The sequence below is a fragment of the Neofelis nebulosa genome, chromosome 17 (assembly GCF_028018385.1).
Source record: "Neofelis nebulosa isolate mNeoNeb1 chromosome 17, mNeoNeb1.pri, whole genome shotgun sequence".
Classification (NCBI taxonomy): Eukaryota; Metazoa; Chordata; class Mammalia; order Carnivora; family Felidae; genus Neofelis; species Neofelis nebulosa.
This window is the reverse complement of record NC_080798.1, coordinates 41,868,206-41,888,168: the sequence shown is the minus strand read 5'-3', so window position 1 is coordinate 41,888,168 and position 19,963 is coordinate 41,868,206. Positions and strand designations below refer to the sequence as shown.

Sequence of the window (19,963 nt, the reverse complement as noted above, 5' to 3'; positions counted from 1 at the left end):
ACTGTTTGATAAATGTAAGAAAATATGACTTTATTGACTCTTCCTAGGAAACTGGTGATTTTCTGACTTGAATTTACAGAGACACGTACCACTGGTTTTTATTTTAAAAGTCAGAAGCAACCTAAAACGGTATTTTATAAGAAGACATTCTTCAACTGGTCAATTGTCTTTCTTATAGAGCTCTGACTGTATTCTACTTATCACCTACTTTTTCTCCTCCATGTCAATATAATGAAGAAAAAAAAAATAGACAAAAACATACCCACCTATACTATTCTACTTTTTAAAGTCCTGAGTGAAGTTACCATAATGCTGAGAGAGCTCAAAATCATCATGTTAGGAAGTGCGTGGGATTTAAAGAATGACTTGTGTTGGAAATCTGTCTCTCGTACCCCCTAGTGACGTTATCATGGGGAACTTACTTCTGTGGTCTGAGCCTCTGTTTTCTCTCCTGTAACAGTAGTCATAAAAACTTCTGTTGGATGTAACATATAAAGCTTCTGGTGAGGGATCTATACATAGAAGGCCTCTGCATAGAAGGCACGTGTATCTACATAGAAGGCATCCATATATGATGATTTTTGTGTTTATCTTGGGAAGACAACCATAAGGGTACCTGCTGTGTTTGTATACTTCAAGAAGTTTTACATGACGGGCATACCTGGGTGGATCAGTCAGTTGAGGTTCCGACTCTTGCTTTCAGCTCAGGTCATGATCCCAGGGTCGTGGGACTGAGCCTCACATCAGGCTCCATGCTGAGTGTGGAGCCTACTTAAGATTCTTTCTCCCCTTGCCCCTTTCCCATGCATATTCTCTCTCTCTCTCTCTCTCTCTCTCTCTCTCTCTCTCTCTCAAGATATTTTTTAAGTTTATTTTTTATTTTGAAAGAGAGAGAGAGAGGAAAAGGAAAAGGGGCAGAGAGAGAGAGAGAGAGAGAGAGAGAGAGAGAGAGAGAATCCCAAGCAGGCTGCTCACCGTCAGTGCAGAGCCTGATGTGGGGCTCCTCGAACCCACGAACCATGAGATCATGACCTGAGCCGAAACCAAGAGTCGGATGCTTAACTGAATGAGTCACCTATGTGCCCCATCTCTAAAAATAATTATTTAAAAAAATTTTTTTAAGTAATTTTACATGAGAAAGATGTTACATGTGTCCTGATCGTCTCCTGGGGGGAGAACTGGGATTGATGAGCATATGTAAATTGATTGGCAGGGAAATCATCTGTCTTACTAGGTTTCTCTGGTGCTGTGGGTATTAGGTTCCTTGTCACTAGGGATAATCACGTGGGGTCTGGGCATCCATACTACCGGGTGTTGCAGAGAGGTGTCAGGATGGGTGGAAGAACCAACCGGATGACCCATAACTCCTTTCTTTGCCTGGTGTTTTAAAATTCCTTGATTAATCAGACCCTTTATCTAGAGGGATCACATCTCACATGAGATCCCCAAGGTCATATGTGTTGCTCTTTCAAAGCCTTGTAGACTTGGCCTCCATGGGTAGAGCTCATTTGGTCTCTCCTGAGTCTCCTCCTAGATTTGACTGGATCCTACAGGTCTCCCAGTCCAGAGAGCTTCCACTTAAAGTTTTCTTTTTCCATTTCCTTTCCCCTCCATACTTCCCTCCCCAGACCCTGTCTCTGCTACACCCCTCTTTTCTCTCATCTCCAGATTTCTAGTTGCCATCAGGACCAGAAATATCTACTTTGGTTGGTTTCTGTTCACTTAAGCTCACTTCATCTTTAAGAAAAGTTAACCCTGAGAAAATGTGAACACTACCTTTGGGATTAATTCTGGAAGTTGCTTCTTTAACTGGCTAGCTTCATTTAAGAAGTGGTATGTGGGAAACCCAAGTGGGCTTTGCATCGAGACCCCAAATTCAAATCCTGTCTTGCTAACCATGTGATCCTAGGTGAGTCCCTTCACATTTTAGGATTACCCCTTTCCTCATCTCAAAAAAATTTATGTTGTTTTTCAAAGGTGGTGCAGACTGGAAGAACTTGACATAAATGTCATGCCCTGTGATACATGTTCAGGACATGGCTGCTCCTGACAGTTTCATCTTTGTCCGCCTGCCTCAGCACCACCTTTCTGAATGGCTGGTAATCTTCAAAATTATTTTTTACCTCTTCTCACTTCCTGCTGCTTGAGAAACTTCCAAGAAGCTGCTTGAGAAACTTACAAGACCTGTGACATGAAAAACTTGTATCAAATTCTACCTCTTCCAGGAAGCCTTCCCTAATAAACACAGTTATGAAGGATAGCAATATTCTCATTAAGTGACATTAAAGTAATATCCATTCTTCTTTCCTTTGCAAAACAGGAAAGGAAACCCACTATGGGATGAAGGGTAAGGAAGAACTGAATCCCTATTTATCAAATGCCTTCCAAACATGTATACCCTTACTGCTGCCTGAATTTGCTGCAGGAAGCCTTACTGGTTTGTGAGTGGGTGGGTGGGTGTGGTTTCGGATGAGGCCACCTAAATTGGTCTGTCCTCCATGTGGTGGACATTGTGAACAGGAAAGCAGTGACATGGAAGAAAGAGTGTTTGGAGTCAGACAGAAACAGGTGGTTTATCTGTGACCAGAGCCATTATCTACACCAGGTGTTAGCAAACTTTTCCTGTAAATGGCCAGACGGTAAATATTTTAGGCTTTGTGGGCTGAATGGTCTTGGTTACAGCCACTCCCCTCTGACATTGTGGCTTGAAAGCAGCCGTAGACAATACATAAATCAATGAACGATTATGGTTGTGTTCCAAGAAAACTTTATTTGCAAAAACAGAAGGTGGACTTCATTCGGGCCACAGGCAGCAGCTGCCTACCTGTGGTCTAATTCTCCAAGCCTCAATGTACTCATCTTCAGCACGAGGGAAAAAAAAGTTTCAGGAAGATAAAATAGGCTAATATAAGTGAAGCATCTGTGCATACAGCCCGACCTGTGAAAGATCTCAAAAAAGTTACTTCTTTCTGTCTCTTATTTTCTCCCAAATGCTTCTGTACAGTGAGGAGTTAGGAAAAAATGCACATAAAGGTCCTTCCCGGCCCTGTGATTTTATGAAATTGCCCGTCAAAAAAAGAGCAAGAAAGAGCGCATGCCAGAGAGAGAAATTGTATGCGTGTTCTTTTTCTCTGCAAAGTCTGACCACAAGAAGCATTAAATCAATCAGATGACAAAGCAGAATATGAAAAATTGAGTTGGTTTGGTCCCAAGTATGCAGGAGGCCTGTGCTGTTGGGATCAGAAGCAGGGAAAAAAAAAGAAAAGAAAAGAAAGGAAAATTTTTCTACACATTACGTGCATTGGCTATTCTGTGACTCCCACATAATTTATCATAGCAAAACTTTGAGTGCAATAAACATTTCCCCTAGTTTAGTAGCTGCTCTGATCAAGAACAAAACCATTAACATAAATGCAGATAAATACAAGGCGAATAATGATATTCCCAATTGCTTCGGTGTCAACAAGCTCAGCCCATCAATCTTGCCTGACTGGGTAAGAAGGAACCCAGAGAATTTATAACTGTAGATTTCTTTCTAAAGCATTTCCACCTCACAGAGGAGGGGAAGGACAAACTCTCCAGAAGGTCCCAGGAAACCCAGTGAACACTCTCCAGGGCCATCCATCTCAGGTACACTTTTGGTCACTGCTGCCCTAATCACCTGCCTTTCTGGGGCTGGGACTCCCCCCAATGGAACTTTTCTTCTGGCAAAGCCAGTGGCTGCTTTTGTAATTGCGCAGAGCCCTCTCTCTCCAGCCCTGGAGAAGGGTGTGTTCCATGGAGCTACTGGTGTGCCCACCCTGCCTATTGTGGGTGAAAGGAAGAGGATGTGTCATGGGTCTCTGCCCTTGGTCCTGATGCGGACAATGCTTCACGTTTGGTGGACCAGTTCGGTTCCAGAGTTACTCAGCCTCCGGCTCTGCTTCCCTCTCTGTATTCACTTCCTTGACTTTACTTCCACGTTCGAGTTTATACAGCAACCTCCCTGTGCTTCTTCCCTCAATGCCGTCCTCTCACTCTGCTGACTCCCCTCAAATCATCTCATTTACTCTCATGGCAACAGATGCTGCCCACATTCCGATGACTCCCACATCTGCATCTCCTGCCCAGGCGTCCATAAAGTGCAGAGTCTTCTATGTAGCTCCCAGTTGCTATCACCCAACTGCCCGTTAGACACGTCAAATTGAACAAAGCCGCAGCTCGTAACTCTGCCTCCCTTCTGTTGGGTCTTTCTAGGTAGCACTGTTCTCTACCCTGTAGCCCAGATCAGCAACTGGACAATGTTGGGGCTTCCCTGTTTCTGAGCCCTAATGTCTCGACATGACTTATAGGTAAGAACTTCCTAAAGTTCTCCCCAAAGCATTTCCTCCTGCTCTACTGGATCATACACCCAGTGAAGGGAACGATGCTCATCATTGTCTCTGACTGGAGAAATACCTTATTTTGGTCTCTTTGCCTCTGCCTCCCCTCTTCCTTTGTCCCTGTTTTCCACACTTAACTATTTGGGGTTTTCTATATGCTATGATAGTATAACATAAGTAACGCTTCCAACTTATGCAGATGTCCACAGTACACAGGAGCTGCTGTGCGGACAGTTATAACTAAAAGTATATAACTAAAAGCTATAACTAAAAGCAGGGATGTGTGCTTAACAGTTTGATACAACAACTCAGCCCTGGGGAGAGAGAGGTCTCGACTTGGGAATAGAAACTTCTGTTTTCAGTGTCTATGTGTCAGGCTAGATGATGTGAGCATACTCAAATCAAGTCTCCTAAAATCCCTTCGAGGAAAAGATTATTGTCACCAGTATTACAAGGGAGAAAAAGCCTTTGCAACATGTTGTTTTAGAGGATCTCTTAGTTAGGATGTGACAATCCAGGACTAAAATTGAAGGCTTCCTGTGTATAATAACCCTACTCTCAATCCCCAACACCCACTTCTCTGAGGAGGGAAGTACAAGGACTGTTGCAATAGACCCATGGAGAAGAAATGTGGTAAGACTGGATATAGACAGAATACACTTTCCTAGAATACAGGCAAAGGAGACCAGAGACTTTCTCGTCTGTTTTTTTCACTCATCCACCCCTAGAACCAACAATGGTCTGTCCCAAGGGAGCCATTCAATAGATGTTTATCGACTGAATGAATTAATTCACAAAATCGTACAAACTTAGTCTGGGAAGTACATTTCCCTAAAGACAGCATCACCGTATGACCTTGTCTTCCCTTGTGTCTGCCCTCCTCCTGGATTCTGACAGCTGTATGGGCAGGACTTGCCCCCCCCCCCCCCCCCCCCGCCATGGGCTTTTGTAGCCTGGGATGAGGGCAGCTAATGCAACACTCAGCAATGTTTGTTGAATGAATCCTGGGTAACCGAGTCCTTTACCATTTTTCTCCTCACTCAGCACATCGTATCAGTTTTCCATGTTCCTGTACATAACCTATTTTACCTTCCCAGCGACACTGTAGAGTGTGCTCTGGGATCCTGTTTCTGCCAGACATGATGCCTCCCTCTCAGCCTCCGTCTTACCTATCATGGCATTCGGGGCTGGAATACAAGCCCGATGCAGAAATAATACTTCTTTCTCTTCTTGCTACTTTTGCATACCATCTTATTCTCCATCTGCCTCATGAATTATTTCTCTTGCAGTTGCAGAATGGCAACAGCAATATGCAGAAAAACATTTTTAAAATCCCTCTACCTCTGCCTCTTTGCCTTGGAAAACATTTCACCTTGCAGATATCCGTGCCTCTCGGTGCCAATGTCAAAAGTGTAGAGTTAGTAGAAAGAACAAGACTTCCATGGCTCAGACAACCGAGATTTGATCCTGGGTCTGTCTCTGATCACCTGTGGGAATTTGTAAAGACCACTGCCTTTATTGGAGCCTGAGGTTCTTTATCAGAAAAATAGAGCTGAGGGCGCCTGGGTGGCGCAGTCGGTTAAGCGTCCGACTTCAGCCAGGTCACGATCTTGTGGTCTGTGAGTTCGAGCCCCGCGTCAGGCTCTGGGCTGATGGCTCGGAGCCTGTTTCTGATTCTGTGTCTCCCTCTCTCTCTGACCCTCCCCCGCTCATGCTCTGTCTCTCTCTGTCCCAAAAATAAATAAAAAACGTTGAAAAAAAAAAATTAAAAAAAAAAAAAGAAAAATAGAGCTGATAACCACCACCATTCAGCAAGCTGGTGTTAAGCCCTTAGTGGAAAGACTGGCACTAAGTAAGTGGTCTCCACATATTAGTTGCCTTTCCCTGGGTTCCCGCACCTTTATAACCTCATATACACCAATGCACATATGTCTCCTGGTCAAATGAACCGGCCACTGGAGGTGAATTTCAAACCACTCCTCAGGGTGACTGCATTGGTCTGACTGTCACCTCCCCTGTCTGAGTGGCCCCAGCTAGCCTGCCAGGTGCTCTGGCCTTTGGCTGGTGACATTTGGACCTGTCTGCCTGAATGTCAATCTTCTCATAGGTGCCGGGCCCACAGATGCCAATCACCGCTCGCTGTGACTGATTGGCATGCCGTACTGTGTGCCTGCGGAGTTTCTCCAGACAGCAGGGGAAGGGTTGAGTTGACCCAACATCATCTGTCTGGCTGGATGCTCATTTTTCTTCTCCTGCCTGTCTAGCTCCTGCTCACTGCTTAAGATGTGTCTCGGGGCACTTTGCCCTGGTGTGCTCCTTCCACCCACCCTGCCTCCTCAAGGCGACTCTAAATGTCAGTCCTGGCCTTAACTTCCATCCCAGGGATGCGTGCATGCCATCCATTCATCCATTCGTTCTTCCTTTTCTCTTTTTTCCCCTTTCAACAATTGTCAAGTACCTACCATGTGCCTTGTTCTCGGGGATTTTTAGGCACAATTCCCCACAATCAGTGTCTTTCTACTTCAGAGAGAGGATAGCACGACCAGAGTGTCCACGGATGTCTAATGCGATCTTTTGCAGTCTGCCCCAGTGGTGGGGGATGGCTGAGGGCTTGGAGCCGGGTGGATCGCGGGCTGTCCATGGCTACGGGTTTGTCCAGACCAGTTACCTAGTTTTGTCTCCAGGTTTCTAACCACTCCTACATCTTTCCCTCCTCTGTGACAGCTCATATATATTCTTGCTTCTGTGCTTCTTGCTGCTTCTGCAGCCAGGCATCGGCAGGTGCTCTGCCAAATACTGATCCAGGCTCTCGTTGCTCAGCCTTTCACACCAGAGCTGCATTTCATTCAACCCAGGAGTGTCCAGCCATTAGAGGTAGCACCAGGAGGCCTTCTTCCTCTCCCTGAGCTCGTAGCCTTCTCCAAGGAGATGTGGAATGTTGGACGGAGGCAATGCTTTGCCAGGTAGAATTCACAGTATTACATTCCAGCTGTGTTTTGCCCAGTGTCTTATGCCTTCAAACTGCCTCCAAGGGACTTCCTTCCTCCCTGTCGCTGCTGTAAGGAAGTAGTCAACCTTCCTCTCCCTTCTTTGCCTAGGAATTGTGATTCCTTATGCTGAATGTTCCAGGGGCTTTTTCAGGATTCTTCCCATGAGACATCAGAATCCTTTTGCAAAAGGGACCTCTGCAGCCCCTCCTTAGACATTCCAGGAGTCCAGAGATGCTTATGCAAATGAGGTTCCCTCTGTGGTCCACTTCTCTGTGCTATTGGGGAGCTTTTCTCCACACTAATCAACATCTCATCTTAATTGCTTTTGTTTATGGTTCAATAAGTGCATCTCTTTTTTGGCAACACCAGCTCACAGCAATATCTTAAATTACCCAAGCCTGCCCGCTTTCATTTATGAACTCTGGCTTGTGTCTGATGAGCACTTAGATTTTTAACCATTTATTTCCTCTGCATGACAGGGAATGAGGAACATAAAGCTGATGGGAACAGTAAAGAAGGGGGAACACCGGAGACTAGGGAACCATAAAAGTAGCATACAGTGTGCGAGGCCAATATAAAAGCAATGAGTTTTTAATATACAGCATGTGTAATACATTCATATTCCTAATAAAGTCAATTATTGTTGAATCTGTTATTTCTCAATTTTCCACCTCGGCTCAGACAAAAACAAATCTGGAGCTATTCAGAAGAAAAAAATTATACCACAGTAATTGCAAAGGCAGCAACTCTCAAAAAATTGTCTAATAAGGACCTGTTTCACACATTTACCTTTCCAGGAACTGAGGGTAATGTTGGGAACAGAGCTCACCATGAATATAATCGAAGGCAAAACTGAAGCTTTGCCCTTGATTTGAGCAATTATCTTACTCTTTGCTCCTTCGCCATCCTCCGACTGTATTCTAGCTGTCGTTCTGCAGGCAGAAGCAAGATGGAACGTGCAGAATCGGAGGGGACACATGTGCTTCAGTGACATCTCAGTTTATTAATGGCCTGGGTGAATCTGTCCATGCCACTCCATCTCTCTGTGCTTTGGTTTCCTTTTTTGTTTCGTGAGGGCATTGTTCCCAAACCTGACTGATCATCCAAATAATTTGTCTTACATTTATTTTTAATTGTAGCAAACCATTGCTAGTTTAAAAAACCTTAACGTATTAGTATTACTATTTTTATTTATAGGAGAATATTAGTTATCTATTGATGCATAACAATATCACCACAAATCTAATGGCTTAAAAAAACATGCCTTTATTACCTTTATGATATCAGTTTCTGTGGGTAAGGAGTTTACACACAGCTTGGTTGAGTCCCCAGCCTCACAAGGCAACAATGGAGGGGTTCGACAGGGCAGTGGTCTCTGCTGAGGCTGGACTGGGGAAGGCTACGGTTCCAAACTCATGTGATTGTTGGTAGAATTCAGTTTCTTTCAGCCCATTGGACTGGAGACCTCAGTTTCTTGTTGGCTGTGGGTGAGAGGCCAGCACTCTCAGTTCCTAGATAGTTGTTGGCTGGAGATTTGCCCCTGTTCCTTTTTACGTGGGTCTCCTCAACACAACCATCTGCTCCATCAAAGCCAGCAAGGGAGAGAATCTACCAGACTGACATGACAGTCTTAAATAGTACTATCATGGAGGTGGCATCCTGTATTTGCTGTATTCTAGTGGTTAGAAGCAAGTCACAGGTTCCACTTACACTCAGGAGGAGGGGGTTACACAGTCATGTGACTACCAGGAACCTGGGTCGTGGAGTCCACCTTCGAGTCTGCCTACCACAAAGAGTAGCACATGAGAGTTCTTTAAAAAGCAAAAAGTAAAGAAAGCTGTAGGGTCCAATTCTCCTTTTTTCCATCGATTTTGACCGTTTGTACTTGAAGGTTCTGGTTGGTTGTCTCAGTCTCCCAAGGCTGCCATAACAAATTATCATAAACCAGGTGGCCATGAAACAACAGCAATTTACTCTTTCACAGTTCTGGGGGCTGTGAGTATGAAACCAAGGTGTCAGCACGGCCACACTCCCTCTGAGGCTCTAGGGAAGAATACTTCCTTGCCTCTTCCTAGCTTCTGGCGGCTCTTGACCACCGCTGCTCCTCGGTCTTTGGCTGTTCCACTCCAGTCTCTGCCTGTGTTGTCACATGAACTTCTTCCCTGTGTTTTCGTGTCCCCTTCTTACAAGCAAACCAGTCCTTGGACTTAGGACCTATCCATCTCCAGTATCACCTCATCTTAATTACCTCTGTAGAGACCCTACTTCCAAATAAGGCCACTCTGGGAGGTCTTGGGTAGACCTGACATTTTCCTGGTACACCATTCATGCCGCTGCAGAGGTTCATTTTTTCTTTGCCACCCTAACACTCAATCCTATCTGTAAACCACTCTTACTCCCTCCCCACTGTGGAGGAGGATTTGCTCTCTTAGAAGTGGTAAAAGGCAGAGGCTAAGGACTGCTCTTCTCTTACTAGTCCTGAGATCCCGGCAAGGTACCTAGTCTCTCTCCGCCTCAAATTCCTGTGAAACGGTCATCATCATAAGAATGGTGTTTAACTGGTAGGGTTGTTAGAGGATTAATTGAAATAATATATGTAGAGCAATTAGCACAGTGACTCTGCAAAGGTCAATGGTCATTACTTACCTCTCACTTCACCTTCCTTCTCTACCACCTGCTTTTCTGAATTTCTAAACATCACGTTTAGTGTTTGCTTTGTTACTTTAAATTTCATTTAAATTAATGGATTAATTATGTATTATAATTAACCATAAGTATGATATAAATTATATAAAATATATAGCATGTAGATAAAATGTATAATTATAATCAATGAGGAATTAATAAATTTATGAGAATTAAAATGAACTTATTAATTAAGTGATTTTAAATTATATATTTATGCTTAAAACTCCTTATGGATTCATCCGCTCAGTTTGTACAGTCTAGATCCTTCCATCTTAAGTAAAGGAATTAACACCCTTCCTCCTCCTGCAACTTCTGTCTCTTGCCTCCTGCTGTGTCAACTGTATCTTTATTCTCCCTTCTCAATTTTTATATTTATTTTATGATATTTAATTCTGTTTTTGTTTTCTATGTTTTGTTGAGGCTCCTTTTAATAATAGCTTTTACATCAAAACTCAACATTCTTTATAAATGTTTTTAAGTTTATTTGTTTATTTTGAGAGAGTGGGGAAGGGGTGGAGAGAGAAGTAGAGTGAGAGAATCCCAAGCAGGCTCTACACTGCCAGCGCAGAGCCTGACATGGGGCTAGAACCCACAAACTGTGAGATCGCGACCTGAGCCAAAACCAAGAGTCGGACGTTTAAATGACTGAGCCACCAGGCACCCCTCTATATTTTAATACTGTGAGAATAATAATGCAGCTACTATTTGCATGCTGATGAGAAGGGAGTTACCATGCCAAATATATTACATATATTAGCTTATTTTGCCTCTTTATCAGCCCTATGAGGTAGGTGTCATTGATAGATGAGAGAACTAAGACACAGAGAGGTTAAGTAACTTTTCTAAGGTCACAGAAGTAGTAAGTGGCAGAGGCAAGAGTTTGAGCCCAGGCTGTCACCTCAGACCTCTTGCTCAGGGCCAGTATGTTCTGTGGCCTCTCAGTACCCCTCGTGGCACTCACCATGATCCTGTGGGCCAGCTGGGCTCAGGAAGGGAGCGCAAGACTGTGCCCGTAAACTCACACCACTTGAAGGGATGTGGGAAAATGTAACTTTCTTTCTTTGCTTATACCAAGTGAATTCCTCAAAATGATATCCTGCATTTTAGTTTTTCACAGTCATCCCAGGCTTTTCATGTACAATTGGACCTTGAACAACATGGGTTTGAACTGCGCGGGTTGGGTCCACTTCTATGCAGACATTTTTTTATTAAGTACCGAACAGTACTAGATATATATTCTCTCTTCCTTAAGGTTTTCTTAATAACCTTTCCTTTCCTCTAACTTACTTGATTAAGAATACAGTATATAATACATATAACACATAGAGTATGTGTTAATGGACTGTTTATATTATTGGTAGGGCTTCCGGTCAACAGTAAGCTATTAGAGGTTATGCTTTGGGGGAGTCAAAAGTTATATGGGGACTTTCATCTGCATGGTGCGTTGTTGGCACTCCTAATCCCCATGTTGTTCAAGGGCCAACTGTATGTTCTTGTTTTTCCGGGGGTTCCTTTAGTTTTTCTTATTGACAGGGAAAACTCTGCCTTCGTGTTCCCATTAAGGACTTGCAGCTTCTTTGTTATACCAATGAAAGGACAGAATCTACTTCCCTCTTGCAGATGTTACTTCCGGCACCTGCCAACTTCCTGTTTCCATTTGCACTGATTGCTTTTTGCTGTGCACTTGTCATCCTGAGATTTCATTTTATTCCCCTCTGGGATTAGTTTCTATTTTTCCTTGGATTTCCTGGACTCTTTCTATTTTTCTTGGATTTCTTTTTCATTTGGCTGAAGTATATTCTCAATTTCATTCTTGTTTTGTAGAAAATATTCTTTGCAGAAATGTTAGTATCTTCGTATGTATGTTGTCTGGGTGTATAATTGAAATCCATTTTCCCTCGAAGGGTGAGAACTGATGTGAATCTGATTACTGTCCCATTGAAGATAACGCTTTTCTTCTCTTTGAGCTTTCAGGATTTTCTCTTTATCTTTGATAGTTTGGATACTCACAGGGATGCAATGTGAGAGTTTACGGTTTATTCGTCTTCTTGGCAATAGTCCAAAGGAATCTATCATTCGGAAGACCCAAGTTCTTTTGTTCCTATGATGATTTCTTTGGGACAGTTTATTCTTTGAATTATAAGTTCTTGAGTTCCCCTCAGTTCTGGAACAGGGCTCAGGAGTTTTGTGATCCTTCACAAAATTCCCCCGAAGCTTTATTAGTCAGTAATGCCTGTGAACCACCCAATAAGATGGCGCTTGGGATCACTTTCCTGCCCTGGTGCTTTTACCTGATAGCGTGGCCAGTGTGTTTTTTTTTGTGATGTTGCCACATGGTGTTGTGCTCCTGTATTTCAGTGCTTTTACTAGTGCGGTCAGGGTGGAGATGTGAAGTTAGGCCACCCCTGTCTACTTCACAGCATTCTTGCAAAGGTCACATGCAATCTTGTTTGTAGAACTGCTTTGAAAACTCTCCAGGGTCATTGACATGTCTGAAGCTAATTCATTCAAGGTACTATGGCTTTTGGCTAGGCTCTGTGAATTTCAACAGAAAGCATCTCTTGTGGTGGTGACCTAGTGGAGAAAATATTTGTCCTTGGGTTCCATTTCTGCTGAATTTTTCTTTCATATTACCTGCTTCTTGGTTCCTGAAGGAAGGTAGATGTCTCAAGATAGAGGCGTCTGTTTTAATTTCGCCTCTTGCCTCTTTTCTTCCTATTTGCTGACTTAAGTATCAAATCAGGCTTGGTGTTCCTGGTTTATAAATAGCAATGCCTCCTCAAACTGCTCTATAAATCATTATTATTAATAACAGGGATAATAATGATAATACTAAATAGCACTCAGGTACAATCTTCTGTTACAAAATGCTTTCAGAAATAGTACCTCTGGGCTGCTGGTTTATATGGGAAACACAAAAACTGATTAAAAATGATGACTGTTCTATCCAAAATGTGTTTGCTTTTCTGGGTTGAATTCGTTTGTTTGATTGAAAATTTCAAAAAGAAGGTGTATGCTGGAGAGAGCTGAGGTTGTGGAAGTAAGCACAATGCAGAGCACTGAAATAGTTCATTGATAACCCAAATATTTGGAAGTACGTGGGTGACAGGTCTAGCTTATGCTGGAAAAGTAAAGTCATGTAGACATAGCAGATTCAATGCCTAAAATAGAATAATCACGGCCACATTTCTAGAAACACTTGTGGAATCATGACAGCACAAGGTAAGGGGCTATCTCTAGAGAAAAATGGTGGATTTAGGCATTATTTAGCATCTCAGTGCCTCCATTTTCTTATCTTTAAATAGGAGTTTAAATCTGATCTCCCCAGGTTGCTGTCAGCACCTACCAGTCTCTAGCACATAGGATTAACATTCCCAAATCGAAGGTGCTGTTATTGTAACTGAAATTGCTGTAATGTTGTACTGAAATTTAATCTTGTCCGGGAGGCGCTGCAAATAAAAATCATTTCATTTTTTTGTACATTTTTAATTTGAGTATAATATATTTGCATAAAAGTACACACAGATAATATGTATACAGTTGGGTGGATATTCACATGGCAAACACACCTATATAACCAGAGCTTGGAACTGGAACACCAGAACTCACCCAATGGATACCCATGTTCCCTCGATTAGTACCTGCCATGAACTCCTACCAAAGTGTAAGCCATATCATAACTTTGGACACCATACAGTCATTTTGCCTGGTTTTGAACTTATCACCAATGGAATTATACAGTATACACTCTGGTTCTTCTGTTTGGTGAGTGTATGCGCAGTCTGGTTTGTGCATTCACCCATGTTGATCGTTCTGTTGGAGATCTTTCTGTCTCACAGCCACATGGTATGGTGTTTCATGGGTGTTAGGTAACTTCCAAGTGGCCACCATGGAGAGTGCTGCTGTGAGTGTTCTAGGACATTCCTTTTGGTGAACATAAGAGGGTAACGGTCTTCATGCTAATAATCTAGCAGGCCAGGGTGGTTTTCCTCAACCTCTTCCTCTTTATCCAGTTGATCTCCGAGGCCCAGGCATCCATCTCCCCAGTCTCTGAGGTCTGACCCTGCCACCCATTGCCTGAATTACTGCAATAACTGTGTTTCCTTCCAATGTTTTCCCATCTCTCCCAGCTGAACTTCAGCACTGCCAGAATAGTCTTCCTGAAATGCACAACCGATTGTGTCACTGTCCTCAAAATTTTCATCCTCAATACAATTGAAACAAAGCAAAGCAAAACAACACAACTCTGAGCTTCTTGTAGAATCAGGATCCACTTTGAATGAGCTCCTGCCTGCTTCTCCCTCTTCATCACCTTCATCTCTGTGTACTGGTGCCATATTGGATTAGCTCCTTTGCTGCTCCAGTGCTATCTCAGGCTGGCAAGGCCTTTCTTCCTTTCTGCCAATGTTGAATTTCTTCTCATGGTCAAAGACTAATGCAGTGCCATCGTGTTCCAATGACGCTTCCAGCCCCAGTCTCCACGAAGAGACATGTTCTAGTCTGACATCCTAGAACTCATCGTGTCCATCTGATCAATCCAGCCCTAATCTATTGAGGGCTGGGCTTACAGCTTTTTCCATCAGTCAGTTCCTTTTGTTTCCTTGTTCAGATAGTGTGGCTATTCCCTGGGCTCTCTAAGGAATTGTCCTCATCCTCATTAAAGAAGAGAACCACCCTGGAACAGGCTCTTGTCAAACAAGTTCCTCATGATTGGGTAAGAGGACCCAATTTCCTGTTTATATTAATTATTAGAGAATTACGGTTTCATGGTAAGTTAAAAGTAACTTTTCTTTGTGTAATTACCTCATTTGCAAGGCAAGTGAGTAAACTTTACTTCCTCTCAGTAAGAAACCATTTCATTTTCAATAAGACCCTAGAATATCCCTTGGAGTCTGACAGGTCCCGGGACCTGGGATTTGGTTTCTGCAGCAGGGAATCTGAAAGGGATGGAGGGATGCAGAATTGGTGATGGAAGTTCCTTCTACTTCCAGGCCATCTGATGGGACTGACATTCTCTCCTCTTCAAAATCATTCCTGTTCTAAATTCGGCAGCACATACACTAAAATAGGAATGACACAGAGAAGATTAGCACGGCCCCTGTGCGAGGATAACCCGCAAATTCCTGAGCATTCCATATTTTTAATCTACTCCTGAAGTCAAGACTACTCTGTATGTTAGCTAATTTGAGAATTAAAAAAAAAAAAAAAAAAGAATCACTCCTGCCCCTTACCCTGGGCCCTACAGCCCTGAGACAGTGCTGCTTTCTCCCTGACATGGAACAATGGCCTGTATATGTGGGTGTCGCCTTCATTTGTCTTCTCTGTCCATACTATCCCAGAAGGCTTCTCACCCCCAGCACGTGGCACACCCAGCACATAGAAGGGCCTCAATAAACACTTGCTGATTGACTGAATGAATGTTTTTATTTCTGAATGTGCAATTAAAAGTCACTTGCCCTGGGGAGATTACTTCAATGTTTATTATTCTTTTTTGGAAATTGAAAGGGGAAATTTTAGTTGATTCCATAAATTGATATTTATCAATGTCTAATGCATATCTGCAGAAACTAAAGACATTCAAACTGGCAGCGTATTTTAGGCTGACTGGAACCTATACCCTACCATTGCTTTGTGTTGAATTTCTTCAATTAATTAATTTTAATTTAATTTTTTTTCTTTTGAGAGAGACAGAGCAAGCATGCACACATGAAAGCGGGGAAGGGGCAGGCGGAGGATCCTGTTTTTAAATTTATTTTTTGAGAGAGAGAGAGAGAGAGAGAGAGCGAGTGAGCCAGTTGGGGAGGAGCACAGAGAGAGAGGGAGAGAGAGAATCCCAAGCAAGCTCTGTGGCGCCAGCTCAGAGCCCATGATCTCACGAACCTTGAGATCATAACCTGAGGCGAAATCAAGAGTCTGTCACTTAACCGACTGAGACACCCAGGAGCAGAGAGAGAGAGGGAGAGGGAGAGAGAGAATGAATCTTAAGCAGATGCTGTGCCTGGCACTGAGCCTGATCTCAAGACCATTAGACCATGACCTGAGTTGAAATCAAGTGTTGGTCACTTAACCGGACTGAGCCACCCAGGTGCCCCAACTTTGTGTTCAATTTCAAGTGCGAGTTATGACTCCCACCTCTGTGTCAGGGTGATGATGGTGGACGCTGTGCACTTGTCTGTTTTCATCCTCATTCCTTGCATGTATAGTTCAAGGAAAATGCCAGTTTTTAACAAATATACGTTCAGACAAACAAACCTTTCTCCCAAGGAACTAAGTTGAATGGATTTCAAAGATATGAGGAAAAGTTTCATTATATGAAGCAATGACATTTAGTGGGGCCTTAATCCATAGCCCCTCATATTAAGGTAACATTAAATCATCTCGTCAAACAAATATTTTTTCGACACCTGTGCTGGACACTGGGAGCATAGTGTCGAACATGGATTTATTTCTTCTTTCTCGTGAAACTTCTGTGTCTCCTGAGGGGAAGCCAGACCAAACAGGAAAAAGGCAAGTAAACAAGCAAATGACTTAAAATGGTTCCAAAATGTGACAATAATAAGGCCACATTTCATTGATTTTTAAGACGCATTTCTTTTCACCTTTTAATATTGTTGAAATTGTGATGTCTTAAAATGGGAATGTGTGTTTAATATATTGCTTTCCCCCCTGAGAAGTTATTAAATTGATGCTTTGACTTCCGATCGATGGTGTCTCAGAATGGAGGAAATATGGTAATGATAAAAGCTCACATTTATTGAACACTAACTATGAGTCAGGTGCAGAGCGGGACATGCTGCAGCATTGTCTCTTTTATTCTGGATAACAACCAGATGAGTCATGTAGAAGCCCCTGTGCTTTACAGGTGAGAGAAATGCCTCTCAGGGCCGTGAGGCACCTGGCTTAATGGCGAACGCCTGCAGGGGCCAGTATTTGAACCCCGGCATGCCTGACTCTGCTGTCTTAGTTGCCAGTGTTATTCCCTCCCCCTGCCGCCGATCCCTTTTGGAAATACTTGGTGCAAAGCGATCAATGCTATTAGGATTTCCCCAAGTACTCCTAGGTTGGCTATGTGGTTTCTGTATAACGAGGAGGTACCCCTGAAAGGTAATTTATGTGTAAATGGGCTCCCCAGAAACGCACTGCAGAGACTACACCCGCAGAGCTCGTATCCACTAGTGAATCTTGGGACAAGGACTGGGGCCCATCTTGATCAGTATTCTTGCAGTCCTTGACCTGCTCTGGTGAGCACTTAGAAAAAGGTACAAAGCAACCTTTGTATTACCTGGGAGTAGAAAGATGTTCTGCTATGAAGAGAGAAAACTCTCGATTTTACTGTGGGGAGGATAGGGTCTGCAGTGGGAGGATGCTAGAGATACTTTGTATACCAAGCCAACCCCGGAGAGGTTAAGCGGCTTGCTTGGCATGCCTGAGGCTGCTTGGAGAATCAGAAGCAAGGCCCTGACCTTTCAGACCCACGAGGGGTTTATGTCGCTCACTGGTTCACCTCTTTGTCCTCTGTCCTTTCTCCTTCTTCCCCCATTTCCTTCTCTCTCTCTCTCCCTCCTTGCCTTTCTCTTCCTTTTTATTTAAAGAAGGGCATGCTAGATTGAAAAGGTATGAAATGACTGTGGTGGCCAAAGCAGTGAAGAGTGACAGCTAAAATAGAAAGTTCTGGAACTTGAAAAAGTATGAAGGACCACTAAGATTAGTTGAGGATTGATTTATGTGGCTAAATAGTTAATATGCTCAAAGAGGTTTTAAAATATGAGGCTTGTGATTAATATTTATAGCTCTAAGTGAAGAGAAATGACCAGAAAAGAAGCCTGTTGGGTTGACTTAAAGATTCGAAAAATCTCCTGAGATCATACAGGCTCAGGAAGGGGGAAGGCGGCTGTGCTATCGTGTTGGAAGAAGCTGGCTAATGCATGAGGAATCCAAAACAGGAGCTCTGGGAGAGGCTGTGTATGCACTGGAGGCAGGAGGGACTTGGAGGCAATTTCCACCTTCATTGAATTCATCTCACACAGACTGGCCTGATTTGGTTTATACTGAGCTTGTAAATCGAAGACTGTACAAAAAACCAGCACATGAACTAGTAACCTATTTAGAAAATTCGCGAAAGAATTGGAAACGGAACACTTTGAATCCATCCAGTTAGCCACCGGAAAGAAACATTGAGGGAGAGAAGGACTTCTGGAAAAATGGGTGCTTATCTGCCCTGCCTGCCTGTGGCTGTTGCCACGGGGAGTCAGCTCACTGGCTGTCCCAAGAGAAGAAATGTTTGTGGCTACAAATCTGCACTCTGTAGTTTAGTGTTCCCGGAGATGTCCTCTCCCTTTGGCTTGTGAGCAGTTTATATATATTTGGCTAAGCTGAATTCTTCTAACTAGAATATAGCACGCTGTCTTGGAAATTTCTCACTGCTAAATGAATGTTTAAGAGCCTGTCATTAGTTGATAAACATAGATACAGAAGAAGAAACTCATTTTAAGAAACTCTGGCATTCTGGCCTTAAAAAGAATAAATTACAGTATGATTAGTCACTTCAAAAAGGGTTTCTTCATTTAAAAAAAAAAGCTTCACCAATGAGTATCTTTGAAAAAAAAAAAAGAAACCCAAATCAAAAAAAAAAAAAAAAAAAGAGAGAGAACTTTCCAACTTTATATTCTTACAAATATCTTTAGTATATAAATGTAGGTTACTCCACCTAAATATATACACAATGAACTTTGCACTACTGTGAGCTCATTCATGCATTCGTTCATTCAATCACATAAGAGATATTCAGGCAGATCGTATGAGGAAGACAGAAATAAAATAGTGTCTTAATCTTCAAGTGGAAGGAATTGTCCCTTCCTGTTTTTGGTGATATTGACTACGTTTTATGAAAATAAAGTGTTTGCTGTAAAAGATTTAGTAAATACAAAAGGAATCACAAGGAAGGAAGAAGTAGGCCTGAAATCTCCATACTCAGAAGAATTCACTGTGGGAAAGTTTATCCATTTCCTTCCTGTTACTTCTGGGAGTGGTGCAGGCACGTGTACAGGGCTGGCTGAAAACAGGGTTTGAGGTGGGGCGGGGGGTGGAGACACTGAACCAAATGAAAGCAGGGCGAGAGCTTTGCAACTCCTAATGAGTTTGGACTTTTCCCTTTGGTGATGGGACAGATGGATGAATTAATGGCAAGGGAGTGGTGCACTTTAAATGCCTGGAATCTCTTTTCTCCTGCCTCCTAGAGGAAAGAGGAGCTCTACCTGGCTGGAAGGGTGTGTCAAAGAAGATACAAACAATATTTGGTGTCCCTAGCCAGGCTCTGTGCTAAGTGCTTGACATGGATTTCACTTCCTCCCCTAACGACGCTTTGGGTGGGAGATCCCACCATGCCCCTTTGGCAGAGGATTCAGCTACTGATGCTTCAGGAAAATCCATATGCAGGAGGTCAGCCAGCTAGCTCACAATTGATGCGATTAGGATTTGAACCCAAACCATCTGGCTACAAGAGTCCCACTGCAATTATCTATTGTTGTATAACAAACCAAGCTGAAATTTAGCAGCCCAAAGCCACACCCATTTTATCGCAGTTGGAAATCCAGGCAGGGCCCAGCTTGGCTGGGTGTTTCTTCTCCTTATGGCGCTGGCTAAGGTCACCTACTGATATTCACCTGGTGGCTGGGCTTTTTGGGGGGAGGGAGGTCCGAAATGACTTCACTCACTTACTTTGTGCCTTGTCCGGGATCGCTGGGAGGGCGGGTGTAGCTGGGACTATTTATTGACTGAAGCAATGGCCTCTTCAGGATGGTGGTCATCTCAGGGTATCTGGACTATTTACATGGCAGTTCAGGGCTCCCCAAGGCACTCGCAAATAGAAGCTGCCTTCGGGGTGCCTGGGTGGCTCAGTCGGTTAAGCCTCCAACTGCAGCTCAG

At 43.2% G+C, this 19,963-nt stretch overlaps 1 long non-coding RNA gene and 1 other non-coding gene across 3 annotated transcripts in view; both read left to right on the top strand.

The window, feature by feature from the left end:
• Positions 1–19,963, top strand: part of LOC131499573 (uncharacterized) — an 815,236-nt gene that overhangs the window by 609,480 nt on the left and 185,793 nt on the right. The window lies entirely within an intron of this gene.
• On the top strand, positions 15,076–15,181 carry LOC131500553 (U6 spliceosomal RNA). Its single transcript, XR_009256357.1, has one exon. It is a non-coding gene; the product is annotated as a U6 spliceosomal RNA (small nuclear RNA).